Source organism: Mya arenaria, chromosome 14, assembly GCF_026914265.1.
Source record: "Mya arenaria isolate MELC-2E11 chromosome 14, ASM2691426v1".
NCBI lineage: Eukaryota > Metazoa > Mollusca > Bivalvia > Myida > Myidae > Mya > Mya arenaria.
In genome coordinates this window covers 8,196,161-8,214,641 of record NC_069135.1, presented here as the reverse complement: position 1 = coordinate 8,214,641, position 18,481 = coordinate 8,196,161, and the positions used below count along the sequence as shown (strand labels likewise).

At 34.4% G+C, this 18,481-nt stretch overlaps 1 protein-coding gene across 3 annotated transcripts in view; it reads left to right on the top strand.

Moving 5' to 3' along the window:
* Window positions 1–18,481, top strand: part of LOC128218075 (stabilin-2-like) — a 145,837-nt gene that overhangs the window by 92,338 nt on the left and 35,018 nt on the right. The gene's annotated exons all lie outside the window — the stretch shown is intronic.

Genomic DNA, 18,481 nt, shown 5'->3' with positions numbered 1-18,481 from the left:
ATAGAATTGAGTACTGTTTTTGAATCTTAATTGGAATTTAATCTTAAATAACACTTCAAATTTTTTGCAAGTGGTTGTGTAACAGGGGATTTCATAACATGAGCGCTGTGGAGCTTACACCATCGCTTGTCTGTTCATTATCTCAAATAATTAATAGACAAGTATTAAAGTTGCACTGTCACAGATTGAATGTCTTGGAACGAGCCAATTTTTGCGAAAATCCATGGAAACCAGTTATATAAGACTGCTGACAAAAATTTAGATCGCAGTTCAAAAATTGATGTTTTATGCATTTCTAGCTCACCAGAGCACGAAGTGCTCAAGGTGAGCTATTGTGATCGGTCTTTGTCCAGGGTCTGTCAGTCAGTCACTCAGTCCGTCCGTCAACAATTGCTTAAAAAACTTCTTCTCTAAACTACATAGCCAAATTCAATGAAACTTCACAGGAAGCTTCCTTGGGTGACCATCTACAAAAATACAACAAGGGGTCACGATTGATCAACAACAACAACAACAACAAAAAGGCTGACTTCCTGTTTTGCTTTAAAGAACATCTCCTCATAAACTACCAGTCCAAATTCAATGAAACTTCACAGGAAGCTTCCTTGGGTGACCATCTACAAAAATACAACAAGGAGTCACGATTGATCAACAACAACAACAGCAACAACATCAACATGGCTGACTTCCAGTTTTGCTTTAAAAAAAAATCTCCTCTGAAACTACTGCTCCAAATTCAATGAAATTTTGCAGGAAGCTGCCTTGGGTGACCCTCTACAAAAATTCAACAAGGGGTCATGATTGATCAACAAAAACAACAACAGCAACAACAACAAAATGGCCAGTTTCCTATTTTGCTTAACAAAAACATCTCCTCTAAAAATACCAGTCCAAATTCAATTAAACTTTACAGAAAGCTTCATTGGGTGACCCTCTACAAAAATACACCAACGGTCATGATTGATCAACAACAACAACAATAAATTGGCCAAAATGTTCTAATCCGATAGTTATTTAAAGTTTACTCATGAAGTAAGGGCAGCAAGTCTTGTTATATGGTCTCTCTTTTTCTTGGAGATTCCACTACTTTCTATTTTTAGTAACAAGGAATAGATTTACAACTTATTAAGTCTTCAACATAGTCACTTTAAGGTTATTATTGTGCTTTTTTTAAGGTTCATAGATTAAAATAATTATTATACACTTTATTCTTTAGAAGAAATTTCATTTTTACTCATTGAGAAATTTAAAAATCAGAGTTTTCCATTGAACTTATGTAGATTATTTTAAGCTGCAATCTGATCTTCTGTGTGGATAGTGAATAAGGCTTAATGTCTTTTAAAAACATTTTGATTTTGAACATGTGATGAAAGGTAATGTTTACCTAGATGGAAGAAGCAATTATATTAGGCCTAAAAAAAAGTACATTTGGTTCGGGTTACCCAACCCTACCTACGGAATAGGCGCCGACCCTACCGGTTTTTTTCGTTTTTTTTAATTGCTTTTCAATATGTAGTTTAAAACCTTAAATGCTTATACAGAAGATAACTTTAACACCATTCTCTAAAAATGAAAATAACATTCTTATATAAAGCCTAATAAAAAAATAAAATAAAAAGCCTACCTACCCTACCTATTTTTGAAAAGGATGTAACCCTAACCAAACATTTTTTTAGGCCTTAGTGGAAGGTGCTGAATGTATTCTGCAGGCAATTGAACTAAGTCCTGTCAGTGTGCAGGCAACTGAAAGAAGTCCTGTCAGTTGCAGCTGTCTGTACCAAGTGATGTCAGTGTGCAGTCAATTATCAAGTCCTGTCAGTGTGCAGGTATTAGAATCAAATACTTTCAGTGTGCAGTCAATTATCAAGTCCTGTCAGTGTGCAGGTATTAGAATCAAATACTGTCAGTGTGCAGTCAATTATCAAGTCCTGTCAGTGTGCAGGTATTAGAATCAAATACTTTCAGTGTGCAGTCAATTATCAAGTCCTGTCAGTGTGCAGGTATAAGAATCAAATACTGTCAGTGTGCAGTCAATTATCAAGTACTGTCAGTGTGCAGCCAACTGAACAAAATCCTGTCAGTGTGCAGGTATTTGAATCAAATACTGTCAGTGTGCAATCAATCATCAAGTCCTGTCAGTGTGCAGGCAACTCAACGAAATCCTGTCAGTGTGCAGGAAACTGTGACAAGTCCTGTCAGTGTGCAGGCAACTGTGACAAGTCCTGTCAGTGATTATCCAGGCAACATGTTTGATCAGTATTTTTTTCAATATTCTTTGAGAACAAATATCAAGCTATATTGATTACAAAGTTTAAACTCTTTCACTCAGGTGAGCGATTTAGGGCCATTATGGCCCTACTGTTCTTAAATCGTTAGTAATGGCTAGAGATATGAGCCTTGCATCAATATATGTGCAAATAGTGTCTGGCAAAATGTATATATATATTCATTTTTTTGTAATGCAGCCTAGCTTTTATCACTAGTGGATTAAGAATGGTCATCGCGTCCGGCTTGACCCTCCCGTACTCTTTAATTCTTCAATTATGGATTGTTTGACTTGAAGTTTTATGGAGGTAAAGTAAAGATTCATGATATTTTGTCTCACAAATGATGGTCAAAATATACATAGATATATAGATAGAAAAAGAAGTAAGAAAAAACACTGCAATCAATTAATGGCCATATCACCCAGTGAGCTTTAATTTTTCTGAATGTGTTTGTTACAATGTTATATAGAACATTTTTTCTCATTTATTTTTACACAGAGTACAAAACAAAATACATGCATTAAGGCAGCAATGGCATAATAACAATTCTATGTATTTTATTTAGTTTTATGTAACTTAGTCTAAAGGATTCATCACTAAGATTGGACATTATCTGAAAAGCATTTGGTGAAAGTTTTCAGTATTAAAAGAGATTTTGTAATAAAGACCACTTTTAGCTCTTGTTTCAATTTGGTTTATATCAAACTTTTATATTGAATTGTGAGAAGATGACTCTCGCATCAGAAGTATCTAAATTAAAAAAAAAGAGTGAAAAATATTACCTCAAATGAAGCACACCCAGTTCCATGGTGCGAATGTTAACAAAAAAAACACACCAAAATTATCACTGAGCCAAGAAATGTTCTAAGAAATACTTGAAATCTTGTCTTTTTCCCTGCATAGATGTTATAATGATAAGCGGGTTATAAGCAGTACTTCCATGCTGTTTTATAATGCTTTGTTTAAATCTTATCGACAAGAAAAGCTGTGGTTTTAAACTGAAAAGCTTTAAGTACTTTTGAGTAAAAATATGCTACTTAAACCACCCTCTGGCAAATATAAGAAGAGTTTTTTTGGGGGAATATACCAAGTACATGACAAAACGTTTTACAGACACTTGCAGTGTTCAACAAATGAAGCATATTAACCCTTAAGCTGCTGATGGCGATTTTAAAGGCTTTGCAAACAGCTTGGAACCAGACCAGACGCCGAGTAACTCGGCGCCTGGTCAGGTTCCAAGCTGTTTGCCACTCAGTCAATATATCCCCAAAGTTTTAAGTAAATTGAAAGAAATTTAGAATAAACCAGACGACATTTTTGAGCAGACGACAATTTACCCAGCATGCAAAGGGTTAAGGATACTCCTAGACCACTAGCTCAATAACCCCTTATTGTAATTGGGCAAAATTTAGCTGAGAACATTTTACTTATTCATTAAGCAAAGTGCAGCATTTGCACGTGAACATGTGATCAGATTTCAATCGCAATAAAACATTCATGGCAGTGCACCTAGATATGCCCTGTAGCAAAAGAAAATTCTATACAGAGGGAATATTTGTGGCACCAAGAAATGGTAATCTTTGGCCATATTATAATAAAACTTTTTTGCTTTGCATTCATTCAGGTGTGCAGTATAGGTTTCTCAAAAACTTCAACAAGGTGCATTCAATCAGATGTGCAGTATAGGTTCCGTTACCGCTTTGGCAAGGTGCATTCAATCAGATGTGCAGTATAGGTTTCGTTACCACTTTGGCAAGGTGCATTCAATCAGATGTGCAGTAAAGGTTTCGTTACCATTTTGACAAGGTGCATTCAATCAGATGTGAGTATAGGTTTTGTTACCACTTTGGCAAGGTGCATTCAATCAGATGTGAGTATAGGTTTTGTTACCACTTTGGCAAGGTGCATTCAATCAGATGTGCAGTATAGGTTTCGTTACCATTTTGACAAGGTGCATTCAATCAGATGTGAGTATAGGTTTTGTTACAGCTTTGGCAAGGTGCTGATTTAATCCAATGGGCAGTATAGGTTTCATTACCGCTTTGGAAAGGTGCTGATTCAATCTGATGTGCAGTATAGGTTTCTTTACCGCTTTGAAAATGTGCATTCATTCAGATGTGCAGTTTAGGTTTCGTTACCGCTTTGACATTTGTATTCAATCAGATGTGCAGTTTAGGTTTTGTTACCACTTTGGCAAGGTGCATTCAATCAGATGTGCAGTTTAAGTTTTGTTACCACTTTGGCATGGTGCAACTCTGATATGCACTTAGGTTTCGTTACTATTTTGGCATGGTGCATTCAATCAGATGTGCAGTTTAGGTTTTGTTACCACTTTGGCAAGGTGCATTCAATCAGATGTGCAGTTTAAGTTTTGTTACCACTTTGGCATGGTGCAACTCTGATGTGCACTTAGGTTTCGTTACTATTTTGGCATGGTGCATTCAATCAGATGTGCAGTTTAGTTTTCGTTACCACTTTGGCAAGGTGCATTCAATCAGATGTGCAGTATAGGTTTGGTTACCACTTTGGCAAGGTGCATTTAATCAGATGTGCAGTAAAGGTTTGTAACCACTTTGGCAAGGTGCATTTAATCAGATGTGCAGTAAAGGTTTGTAACCACTTTGGCAAGGTGCATTTAAACAGATGTGCAGTAAAGGTTTTGTTACCACTTTGGCAAGGTACATTCAATCAGATGTGCAGTATTGGTTTTGTTACCACTTTGGCAAGGTGCATTCAATCAGATGTGCAGTTTAGGTTTCGTTACCACTTTGACAAGGTGCATTCAATCAGATGTGCAGTATAGGTTTCGTTACCACTTTGGCAAGGTGCATTCAATCAGATGTGCAGTATATGTTTTTTTTACCACTTTGGCAAGGTGCAACTCTGATGTGCAATACAGGCTTGCTTACCACTTTGACAAGATGGAATATTTTGGAAGTGCAGAATTGGTTTTATTACCACTTCGGCAGTGTATGCTCATTCACGGATGTTTTAAATATTACAAATTCGAAACTGTTTGTAAAGAAAAAATATAACTTTAATGTATTTAATAGTGTTCAATTTTGGCTATTTAAAGAAAATGGAGTTCACAGTGAGACAGCATGGCTGAGCAAGTGGTTCCATATTCATTATAACGTCAAAATTGAACTCTTGAATATCTCTGTGTTGTCACAGTTACAAAAGAACAACTGCCCACCCAATTCCTTTATTAAGAACTAGATCGAGAAGACCTAAAAAGTGTGTAGAAGCATTATCTATTATGGTTTCGATTGAAATGGATTTACCTATTTAGAAAAAAGAAGATTAAACACCTCAATGGCTAATTTTTGACATTTGAATTATTAATATTTTTTAGGTTGGTTTTCGTATTTATTCACTGATGGAATTGTTGAAATAAATACTATTATTTGTGAACACCAAATACAAGAAGTGAACAAACTATTATTCTAAAGCATATTAGTGTTTGGTAGGCTAATAGCTTGTTACTGATGTCATTTAGGAGAAATATGAAGTATTTCCATTGACATGTCACAATAAAAATGATGTTAATTGACAGTAATTGTTTGTGAGTTTGGCAGAACAACTTTCAATCATAACTCATAAAAGTACTGATATATATATAAGAATAAATTGAATATGTTTGTCAGCTATTTGCAAATCTGATCAATTATTGTTGCCATATTTATCATGACTCACCACTTGACTCGATTGTTTCAAACTAACAATCATTTTTCAATTTGGCAACCACCTGTTAGTCAGTCCAGCAAAAATACTATTTTAAGGGACAATTTAAGTGTTTTAAAGGAAAATATCGCAATTGTAACAGTTTAACATTCGCACCAACCTGATGTCTTTAGCTTGATACTGGTGGCTTCTTCATTATCAGAATTAATTAAATTCATTAGTATGTCTCCTCTGGTGTTGGCCGTCTGGATGGATGAATGTCACAAAGTCAGTGCAAAATCCTTTAAACTGCAGGAGGGGTTTTGATGAAACTTCATTGGGTTGATACAAGAAAAAAGTTGATGCATAGCATCAAGTTGGCGCAATGAAATTTGAAGAAAAACATGCATGCAAATAACCAAAAATTGTTATTATTTCAATGATAATATTTTTTTTATGTTGGGTGTACATATGCTCGAAGGACATTAATAATATTGTTACAATTGTTTAAGCCAAGAATTATAGATATTCTGGGTTTTTTTCCAAGCTAATCTGCTGGTTAAAACTAAATTATACCAAAAATATAAATACGTTTCTTTGGAAGAAATAGAGTCAATGGTCTAATACATAGATTTCAATAACATGAAATTCACCTTTTATTTGTACCAGCATGTTATGTGAACTCCTTGCTTTATATATTGTATAAGATTTTGTAACACATTTCACTCATATGAGTATATAGAACGGGGATAAAAATACTATACATCAAGAGGGAATTATCTGGAGTTCGTTCCTTCGAATGAAATATTCAAAACAAACAATTAAGCTCAATGTCAATTTTTCAAAACTCGGCATTTTTGCTGTCACCAAGGGAGATTACTGCATAGGAGGTTTACAAACATAAAGAATATTGTAATAGTACCGTGTAACCTTCGATCATCTATTTGGGCGGAGATATCTCGGAGATGCCCAAGTTGTTATGATTGACTTGGTATTTAAAATCAAAATTTTCAAAATGATAAGCAGGGCTATTATAATTTAAGGTTTCATTATCAGTTAAAGTGTACAGTTTTATAAAACATACTAAACTTCATATTTTATCATGCAACGTGGAAACTATTGAAAGCTTTGTTCGACAGGCGCCGACTAATAAGTACCATAATTAGTTGTGCAATAACATTGTCATCTTCCGCACGGTTCATTTTTGAAAGAGTTTTGGCCCCTTTGATTTATTTTTTAAAGTGCATATAGAGATAAGTTTCTCTAGTCTCCATAGTGACTCAAAATTATACGTAAATGAGTGTTGCATAACAAAATTAGAATCACATTCAAGATGGCTTATGGTGGCCATATTGGATTTTGTTATAATTTTGTAGACGGTCTCTCCCCGTTTTATGGTCTCCTCCCGTCTCTATAAATTCCTTGTTCTTAGTGATAGAAATAACTTATGGCTTCAAGCAAGGGATTGTGTTCCACATGAAATGCATTGGCATAAAACAATATATGAGCGGGTAAGTGGGCAGAAAAACATGGACAATTGGTTGTGGCTGTGCATGTTTTGCAACAGAAATAGGATCAGATGTTTGTTTAGACTTTCTCAGCAGAACTGATTTTACTTGTGTGACTTACTTCAGTTACATGTTTTCATGAATTGTTTCTATTACTAGTATACTTACCTCTAAGTTTGTGCTGTTTCAATATAATATTGTTTTTTTTTAGTCATTCATGACTTTAACATGTACACATAAAACTGTTTGATATTTTTACATATTTTGTGTTTACATCTTCAATGCCTTAAATTATGAAAAGGTCAGAATACTTTAATAAGTAATTGATTTTACAAAGGAAATAAAAAGATGAAGGTTTGATATTCTATTCAGTTTTAAATAAAGCTTTTGATAGCCAAGATAGCCAAGATCACATTTTTTTTGTAAAACTTGCCTAAAATTCAGTTTTGATAATGATATACCTGGTAATAAAATGGGTTCAACTCTTTCATTCAGGTAAGCCAAAGGATGCATTATGAATATTTTTTTATCAGAGTTTCTTTAATATACGTAAAGGTGTCAGACAAGGCTGTCCTCTTATTTATTCATTTGTTGCAATAAACTACTGTAAATCGCTGTGTAAAGGAGTAAATCACTGTGTAAAGGACGTTATCATAGGTAGGATGCAGGCCAAAGTATATGAGAAAAATCCAAATGAAACACATTCAAACCTTGTAAGCTGTCCCCTTCCCACTTATTTATTCATTTGTTGCATCAAACTACTCTCTATTGAAGTCAATACAAATGAGAATAATGAAGGTATTAAGGTAAACAATATTCACCTTAAACGAACACTATAATTTGCTGATGATGCTAGATACATTTAAGATTGATCAAAATTATCATTCTACACTTTCAGGATGAACTCGAAACAAATCAGAGTGTTAAGTTTTAAGGCTAGCATCACTGAAAGATAGAATAAATGAGATTCTGCGAAAATTAACAATTGAACATAAAATAGGCAGAAATTATATTCTGTAACAATGCAAAAGTCATTACTGAATAAAATGATAAAGATAAAATGCTTGAATTATATTGAAGCCTGTTTAGTAGTTGAAAAAATGGAATCTTATTTTTAGGAAAAATAACAGTTTTGTAAACATTTGCAATAACAAAGCTATAGTACCCATTACAAGTACTTACTAGAATATCACCTTCAGATAATTTTTTATTTAAAATGATATTAAACAGAAAATGTTTAAATATTTATGTCCCAATAAACTGGATAAAGTATCTTCAAATCAAATTATGCAGAATTTTGAAAATGGAGGTTGAAAAATGCTAGACATAGTAAAATTTGAATGTGCAATAAAATCCAGCTGGGTTAGACAACTTATGTTTCAAAAACAATCAAAATGTGTGAAAATATCATTTTCATATTTAATCTAGACCCAAATAAAATTGATAGGCTTGAAATAAAATCAATTCCTTCATGATATTATTAAGTCAGTGGCAAGTGCAGCTTATAGCAGTGAAGTAAACCTTATAGCTAAAGAATTTTATTTGGTACAACACGAACATATCACAAAAAAACGCTAACATGTTTTAATATCCGAATTGTTCAGCAATGGTATTGTAAAATATTGTGTATAGGACGCTATTGAATATATGACACAGGCAAAAAAATGCGAGAAAAATCAAGAGAAAAAACTCGGCAGCCGCCATATTTGTTTTGATGAATTTTATTAAATGTAAAAATGGCAAAGGTTATTAAATAGTACAGCTCATGTACATAAATGATAAAATATAAGGAAATAACAATGGTACAAAGCACATAAATAGTTAATAGCAATACTGTATTAAGTTATCAATAAATAGCTATTTAATTTGTCATCCCAATGTCGTTTTCCACGAAGCCTTCAAATTATTTGTCGCCAATGCAAATATAATAAGGAACAGCCAGCGTATGTTGTACTAAGTGTATGTTGTACTAAGTATACTTTAAAGTGTATTCCACAAACGTGGAAATTAAAATTACAATGTACTCATTATTTTAAATGAGGTAGATGAAAAAACAAAAGTATATAGTATATAATATATCAAAAAACTCATTCTCAACCAGAAACCAGAGCAAAAACTCAAGAGAAGAAATATGAGAAATAGAACGATAATGTCACATTACCTTAACTGGAAAAATATTTATACCCAAATCTTTAAAAATTTGCATTTATACCAAATTACCAAATTATACTGTGTATTTCGAGGAAGCACTTTTATGCCCTAGAATTGAAAGAAAAAAATGCCTTAATCCCATCTATAGTATTAAGCTTCAAAAAAATAAATAATATGAAATCCATTTCAGGTCAAGTTTGACTTAAAATAGTGAATGGAAATAAATGGAAAAAACATGTTTGTTTTCTTTTAACTTCAAAGGGAGATAACTCACCTGTATGAGATATATCAGCAGAGGAAAATTGGGATAAGAGATCCATGATGTAAGATAAATTTTGCATTGTCTAAATCTGTATTGAAATAATATTAAATAAACATTCTCACTGTGAAGTGGCATCATTGTGCAATGTCTATGTGCAAAACACTGCCTTAAACAACAGTAGTCGAATTAAGCACAAAAACGTCTTCCGGGCTTGCTCAAATTCTGAATTATTATATAGCAGGGCTTGTTCAAAAATTTCATGCCAAACAATAGAATGAGAAATCGTGTTTATTCATCCAAAAGCCTAATTTTGATGACTGTAACTAGAGTGTTCTTTCTTTCAGGCTAAAAGCGAATAAATGCACATTAAGAACATTTTTTCTAAAAATTAGATTTTTATGCCCCCGAAGGTGGGCATATTAAAATCGCACCGTCCGTCCGTCCTTCCGTCCGTCCGTGTGTCCGGCTCAATAACTCGTGTCCGGGCTGTAACTTTCCCTTGTATGGACAGATTTTTAAATAACTTGCCACATGTGTTCCACATACCAAGACAACGTGTCGCGTGCAAGAACCATGCCTCTACCTCTAAGTCAAGGTCACACTTGGGTCTTTATTCACAATGGAGTGCTGCATATAGGACATAGAGTATAGGTTGTTGTGTCCAGGCTGTAACTTTCCCTTGTATGGACAGATTTTAAAATAACTTGCCACATGTGTTCCACATACCAAGACAACGTGTCGCGTGCAAGAATCGTGTCCCTACCTCTAAGGTCAAGGTCACACTTAGTGCTGCATTTAAGGACATAGATTGTAAGCAAGAATAGATAAAGACACTTTATATTTTGGAAATGTTTTAATACCCAATATTTTTTGTAATCATATAAACATTGCATAAAAAATAAAAATTGTGTACAAGCTGGTTTTCACCTTGCAGTTTTTTGACCGCTCAACATTTATGAATATTCATTACTGTGAGAACTTCTCATGCATAACGCAGCTCCGTATCTATTAGAGCAGAATAGAAATGTTAATTGGGTTGTTAACCAATGCAGTTCTAACAGCACTGAGGCTGATATCTTGTTGACCAATGCAGTTCTAACAGCACTGAGGCTGATATCTTGTTGACCAATGTATTCCTAACAGCACTGAGGCTGATATCTTGTTGACCAATGCAGTTCTAACAGCACTAAGGCTGATATCTTGTTGACCAATGTATTCCTAACAGCACTGAGGCTGTTATCTTGTTCTCCAATTCAGTTCTAACAACACTAAGGCTGATATCTTGTTGACCAATGCAGTTCTTATAGCACTGAGGCTGATATCTTGTTGACCAATGCAGTTCTAACAGCACTGAGGCTGAGGCTGATATCTTGTTGACCAATGCAGTTCTAACAGCACTAAGGCTGATATCTTGTTGACCAATGCAGTTCTTACAGCATTGAGGCTGATATCTTGTTGACCAATGCAGTTCTAACAGCACTGAGGCTGATATCTTGTTGACCAATGCAGTTCTAACAGCACTGAGGCTGATATCTTGTTGACCAATGCAGTTTTAACAGCACTTAAGCTGATATTTTGTTGACCAATGCAGTTCTTACAGCACTGAGGCTGATATTTTGTTGACCAATGCAGTTCTAACAGCACTGAGGCTGATATGTCGGTAGGCACATTTACGTGACCATGGTTAAAAATGTTATGTCGATCTTATGATGGAAAATTCTGATTTATGGTTATAATTTAATGGTGGATGGATCAACCTTTGTTCTTGATTACTGCAAATCTTTTTGTTTTCTTTTTTGAATAATTTACTACAATGCAAAGACTTTAACCATAAGAATATAAATTTCATCTATGTTGCTTTCTTTTAAACTTCATCTACTACCTACTAACTTGTCTTACCCTTCTCTCAACAGCTCATTATAATATTGCTGACAGGGACCCATTGGGACTGGGTACTTGGAAATAGTAGGACCCTAATGGTGTGCAGCAAACTACCACTTAATTTGACACTTCACATAAATAATCTTCTTGAGCAGGTGTGGTGCTGTGGACCCTCATTTTCACTCTAAAACAAACTACTTTGAATCTATTTAGACCAAAAAATGTGTAAGGAATTGATTCTGTAATTTTATTGGTGGAAAAATTGACTGGTTGCATGTCAGGCTAAATTGTGTTGACCAGTGTCTGATGGAGGATTATGACAATTTATGTTGGTCATCAGATTGTAGTGGACCCGCTATACCTCAAGGGGATAGGCCTTGTCCACTGTGGATGATGCGCATGTGATTTCCATAACACGGTTATGGAGAAAGAATTAGTTTTGTAATATTCTTGACAGATTGAATATCTATCTGGTCTATTTCTAAGAAGCTCTCAGGGTCAATACAATTATTTACGAGAGGTTCTTTGATTGTTTATATCGGTATGTAGGTTGATTGAAGCCATGTGACTTCAAAACACATGTATAAGACTGGAATTACAGGAAGTTAAACCTTGTCATTATTATGTTGTTGCTGTTCTTTTGTTATAAGTACATAGGCTGTTGACGTTTTTAGATATTGATCAATTAAGGGCAAACATACTAATAATTTCTTACATTGTTCCATGTCTGACCATGTGTTGTTTGTTGACCTTGCAGCATCTAATGTTTGAAGGAAACATGTCACAGAAACACTTAACCTGAATTCACATTATGATACAGCTGTACATGTTGTACAAATATTAAACTAATTCTATTGGTTAGCCTGTTTCCTGGCTAGCAAAAATTACAGAAACTAGGGATTTACTATATTATCGATAATAATGAGACTAGATACTAACTTAAATTTTAATTATCCCCTGCCTTGAAAAGGCGAGGGGATATAGTAATGGTAGGCGCGATTCCGTGCGTCTGTGCGTGCGTGCTTCTGTGCGTGCGTGCGTCCGTCCGCCCCATATTCATTTCTTTGCATTTCCTCGTACATTTCTCATGCGATTTCTACCAAACTTTCACAGATTGATAATCATAAAGTGAAGCAGCGCATATTGTTGGGCTTTCCTGATTCGACCATTTTTGAAAGAGTTATTGCCCTTAGCTTAGTTTACAACAAACCGTCTCCGTGGCCTAGTGGATAAGCGTCCGCCTACGGAGCGGGAGGTCGTGGGTTCGATCCCTGGCCGCGTCATACCAAAAGACGTTAAAAGTTGGTACAAGTAGCTCCCTTGCCTGGCGCTTGGCATTTAAAGGGTAGTGCTTGGAAAAGTGGTGTACTCAGTACTGGTTTAACCCAGGAAAGTTGTACCCCGTGTATCGGTGCTTTACACCGAGCACGTAAAAGAACCAAGGGGTCTCTTCGAAAAAGAGCTAGGGTCTCGCACCCGGACTTCCTTGTATCCCACCACTGTCTCTTCAGCGTGCTGTCCCTTCAGCAAAAACAAAGGACCCCGTTGGAAATAAGTGCTTGCACTTTCACGGGTTATCCTTGATCGCAAGGTCTAAAGAAATACATACACAATGAAATACATACATACATACATACATTTAAAATTGGTTTCTTCGTAAATCCTCTTACGTTTTTCATGCGATTTCTACCAAACTTTCACAGATTGATGACTATATAGTGACACAGCGCATATTGTCGGGCTTTTGCTATATTGACCATTTTTGAAAGAGTTATTGCCCTTTCTTTATTTTATGTTTAAAATTGGTTTCTTCGCAACTCCTCATACAATTTTTCATGCGATTTCTACCAAACTTTCACAGATTGATGACTGTATAGTGATGCAGTGCGTGTTGTTGGGCTTTCATGATTCGGCCATTTTTGAAAGAGTTATTGCCCTTTCTTTATTTTACATTTAAAATTGGTTTCTTCGCAAGTCCGCTTACGTTTTTCATGCGATTTCTACCAAACTTTCACAGATTGATGACTATATAGTGACGCAGCGTATATTGTCCGGCTTTTGCGATTTGACCTTTTTTGAAAGAGTTATTGCTCTTTGTTTATTTAACATTTAAAATTGGTTTCTTTGCAATGACACAGCGCATATTGTCAAGCTTTTGCGATTTGACCTTTTTTGAAAGAGTTATTGCCCTTTGTTTATTTTACATTTAAAATTTGTTTGTTCGCAACTCCTCTTATGTTTTTCATGTGATTTCTATCAAACTTTCAAGTGTTGCAGAGCATAATGTCCAGCTTTTATTATTTGATTTTTTTTGTAAGAGTTATTGCCTTTTGTTAAGCATCAAATCAGGCTGGGCATGTCTTAGGGCTTTCATGAAGGGATTCTTTTAGGAAGAGTTATTGCCCTTTGTTAATTTTCACAATTTCTTATGTTCGTGAGAAACTACCCTTACCATTGGTTGGCTTTCGTTACAAAATGTCCCCATGAGGCGGGGGATATAGCTGTCTGTGACTGCTCTTGTTACTAAAGGAAGAGATATGTATGGATACAAGGGGCAGTCATGTCGGTATTGTCTATTGTATTATATGACTCACATGTGCCCATTATGATTAACTGTTCTTGATTGCTTTATTCAGTGAAGTGTTTGTTAATATGGTTACATTAACTTTTTCTAAACAGAAAGGGAAAAAATGATCATAAGTACATATCAACATAAAAACTATATTAATTACCTCCCATTATATATTTTTATTTTCAAACTGATACATTGATTAAATAAAAAGTTGCAAGTCACTTAGAGATGATCTATACAATTATCCAATAAAATTGTCAAACAAATGTATCATAATATAATTTTCACGATACACTTTCTTACAATTTTATTGGATAGTTTAATAAATAAATTGATCATTCCTAAGTGACATGCAACTTTTTCTAAACATTTGGTCTAGTTATATTATCTCACATAAATTAAAAAATAACTTGCATGCTTGTACATTTTTCTTGCGTGCTTGCTTATCAATTAAAGCAGGATTTCAATGTCATTTTGCATGAAAGAAATGGTGAATCTGTACTGTCCAAAGAGTGGCTTCAAAATAGTCAGTTTCAACGCTTCAAAGAGTTTCAAACCCTGTCATTCTTATGTGAGTAATATAAAGCTATGATTGAATGGGTTGGTTAAAGTGAAACAAATCAGACTCTTCATTTATGGACACTTTGACGGAGCCTAATAAGCTATATTTGCAGAGGAACAATTTTGCAAACAAATCCATCAACGTCACAAAATTGTAGGATAATGCATCAGTGGACAACAATCAGCCTCCTAAACATTTTCATAAGAACAGGTTTAGACACCTAGGAACCAGTGGAGTCACACCATTTGGTTATGCGTTGAACATGCTCAAATGCATATTCTCCACCGCTCCTTCAGCTACAATGGCAATTAAAATGCTTACTTGGAAATGGGAGAAAACAGTGAGTACAGTCTGTTGTTTTCCTTTTTTTACATTGATATAAAAAATTGCAGGTGCTGTTACTATGACATATACTTCTAAACTTAATCATGAGAGTACTGGGTTATATAACTGTTTAGCACTATGTTGTCAAGGACAATGTTAATTAACTAGCACGCAATATAAGTGAAGCTTTGTAATTTATTCGCATGATAGTTGCATCCATCTAGTTGTAACATTTCCGATATGGCAGTAAATGTTTACAGACAAACAATTTCAATTTCAATTCTATTACCCCGGTAATTGACACCGTAATGGAAGATGTGTTGGAGCATTATGATGAGAGTGTAACAAAATGTTGTTGCTCCAAAGATTCCCTAGCGTGGTTTTCTGACCTAAGAACAGTGCATGTTCAGTTTTCCAACATTTTCGAACAAGGACAAAGCTAGTCATATGGACGTTATCGTACACATGTGTAACATCATTTGTTAAAAATGTGAAATATTTTGTTCCAACAGCACTTACAACAACAATTACAAAATTCAGATTTCATCTAATCACTTTGAGAATATTTTTCTTTATTTGTTTTAAAACTGCGTTAATTGTAGGAGCATTGCATTGAATATGGTAGAATTTAAATTAATGAAGTGTTTGTGTGTGTGACACTGACGGGCAAGTATGCCTTGGCTCTCATCACCTGATTAAGTGAAATTGATGGTTGGCAGAGTCTGCAATTGCCAGATGCAGATTCTAGTTTGCACATTTTCAGGACTATCCATTCCATCATGTGCATCAGATAACTCTCGCTACAAAATAACAATATTATCACATCAATATGGAAAAGTTTGAATTTTCCAGGCTAGTCACGTAACATTTAAGATAATTTAATCAGTAGCTTACAACAAAATCAGACAAAAGCTGAAATTGAGAACTTGTTTGAAGATATGACAGGTCAACTTTACCTGATGAAGACAACTCCCCTGTTATTCATGTTTTAATGCAAAAACAATGCTGGGAATATTGTATTAAAGGTTGGAACTTTCTGGGAGGTATTCTTTCCTGGCATGCTGATAACAGGACAATCAAGACAGAAAATAAAGTTGAAACATTTCAGGTTTGTTCAAGCAATGTTTTCATCTGTTTCCAAGCCACCCACTTCCTGAACAAGCAAGATGTTGTAGTCACATGGCTGGTCTGTTTGTAGTCTGCTTACAAATAATGTTATTTATTTTGGTAGGTTTACAGATTTATGAAATCATAGAAACATGAAACAACATGAATAACATCTTGTAAATTTGTAGTGCTAATGTTCCTAAATTTTTTGAAATACAACAATTTCAACTGTTGCCATACGTAGCTAGAAATCTGCCGGGTAGCTGCATTGATCATGGTTATTTATGCTGCTTAGTGTCTGCCCAACATTGTCAGCCAATCAGGGGCGCTAGAGTTTTAAAAGTTCAGTTTCTTATTTGTGAAGAATCGTTACTTTTTGCTGAAGACAACTCTGCATGAATAAGTAAATTGCTATAACTGCGCATGCGCTTATAGTCAAGCTTACTGTTTGCATATGCAATGGCACGATGTCAGTGTCAATGCTGATTTCGTCACAATATCTTGCAGTGATTGACCGGTCTTTTTGACAGGTGCACAGATTAATTTTTAAGCTGATGCAATTTAGGAGGGGCACACACTAAGTCGGTTAGAATTTATTAAGTAATTTCTTTGTGAATAAGAAACCATGGTCGCTTTGCTGCACTCAGCTCCCTTAGGCTACTAATTCACGAAGAAATTACTAAATAAACTCTAACCTATCCTTATACTAGGCCGGTCCCTAGTGAAGCTAACTGTGTCAAACTGACCTGTTTTAGCTGAAAATGACACATTTACACTTTATTTCTGGCATTGTTTCTGTGGATGAGAGTTTAAGGGATTACAAGTGGAATATTCATCATCACTTTAGCAGAACAAAACAATCATGCAATTTCCTAGTTCAAGCTGTGATGATGTTGACTTTGATCCAAGAAGTCAAAGATTTGCACAGATAACTGTTTTCCAACCTATCTTTTTATTGAATACATTAAAGATTCCTTAGTTGTGTTCCTAATACCTCTTTCCAAGATATTTTTCTCGTAGTTTATTCTAGACAATTGTCATAATATGATATTGCTAGATTGGTGTGAATTTTTTTTTTTTTTTGTTCCAGGTTTCATGACTAGAAAATTAGGGTAGGTAGGTCAGATATTTCTGATTTCTTTATTAGGAAAATTGTTTCTTAGGAGTTTTCTTAAAAACTAAAAATCATATGCAATAGAACACCTATACAATCAGTATTAGCATCATGTTAAAAGTCCACTGAAACACTTCATTTTAAACATTTAAAGAAAAAAAAAATGATAAAAAAATATTTCTCAAAGCAATTATAAAGTCTAAGGTTGGGGCAAAAAAGGGGGTACATTGGGAAACCTGAAACAAACAATGACAGAGGCTAAACTCTTGAGCTAGATTTTCATAGATTTTATAAGTTTGGGTTATAGAATGGTGTTGAATGGGCAGGCGGTTGTGCGAGAGAGCGGGCGGGATGGCGGGTGTTAACAATTTTTATTCCATGTCAATGTTTTTATCCAATTTGTTATGAAACTTTGTCAGAATACTTGTCTACATGTTGATATGAACATTTGTTAATATGGGTCACCGTAGGTTTCTTTGTCATAAATTCAAATTTTTTTTATGAACCTTAAAGTTTTTTTTTCTGCAGGATACCATTTTTCATGACATATGGTTAGTTTAAATACATACACATTCATACACATATACACACACACACACATGCTTTCATACTGGCACAGTCATACCATTGACCCATCAGCACCACATTCAATGATTGTATTTTAAGGATCTTTATATTTAAAGTTAACTTTTTAACTGGTTTCTGTTTTTTTATTGCCCAAATGTTCATTCATACAAACATTTATAAATGACATATATATGTATACCATTTAATACAAACCGTTATACTAAATAATATCAATGTGAACAAAAAAATATTGATCTAACTCTTTGTTTGAAAATTCCTATTAGCGTTTGGGACTTGTTTTCAAATAAAAAAGGTAGACAAAAAAAATAAAAAAATGGGAGAGGTGGTGTGTATTTGATGTTTCAGAATAGTGTTCCTAATATAAATGTTAAATTTAAAAATGAAAAAAACAAAAAAAAAAACACCTACTAACTTTAAAAAACCTACTTGCTTTAAAAGAATGGATCTTATAAAGTACAGTTCTTTGGTGGATATTTCATTCA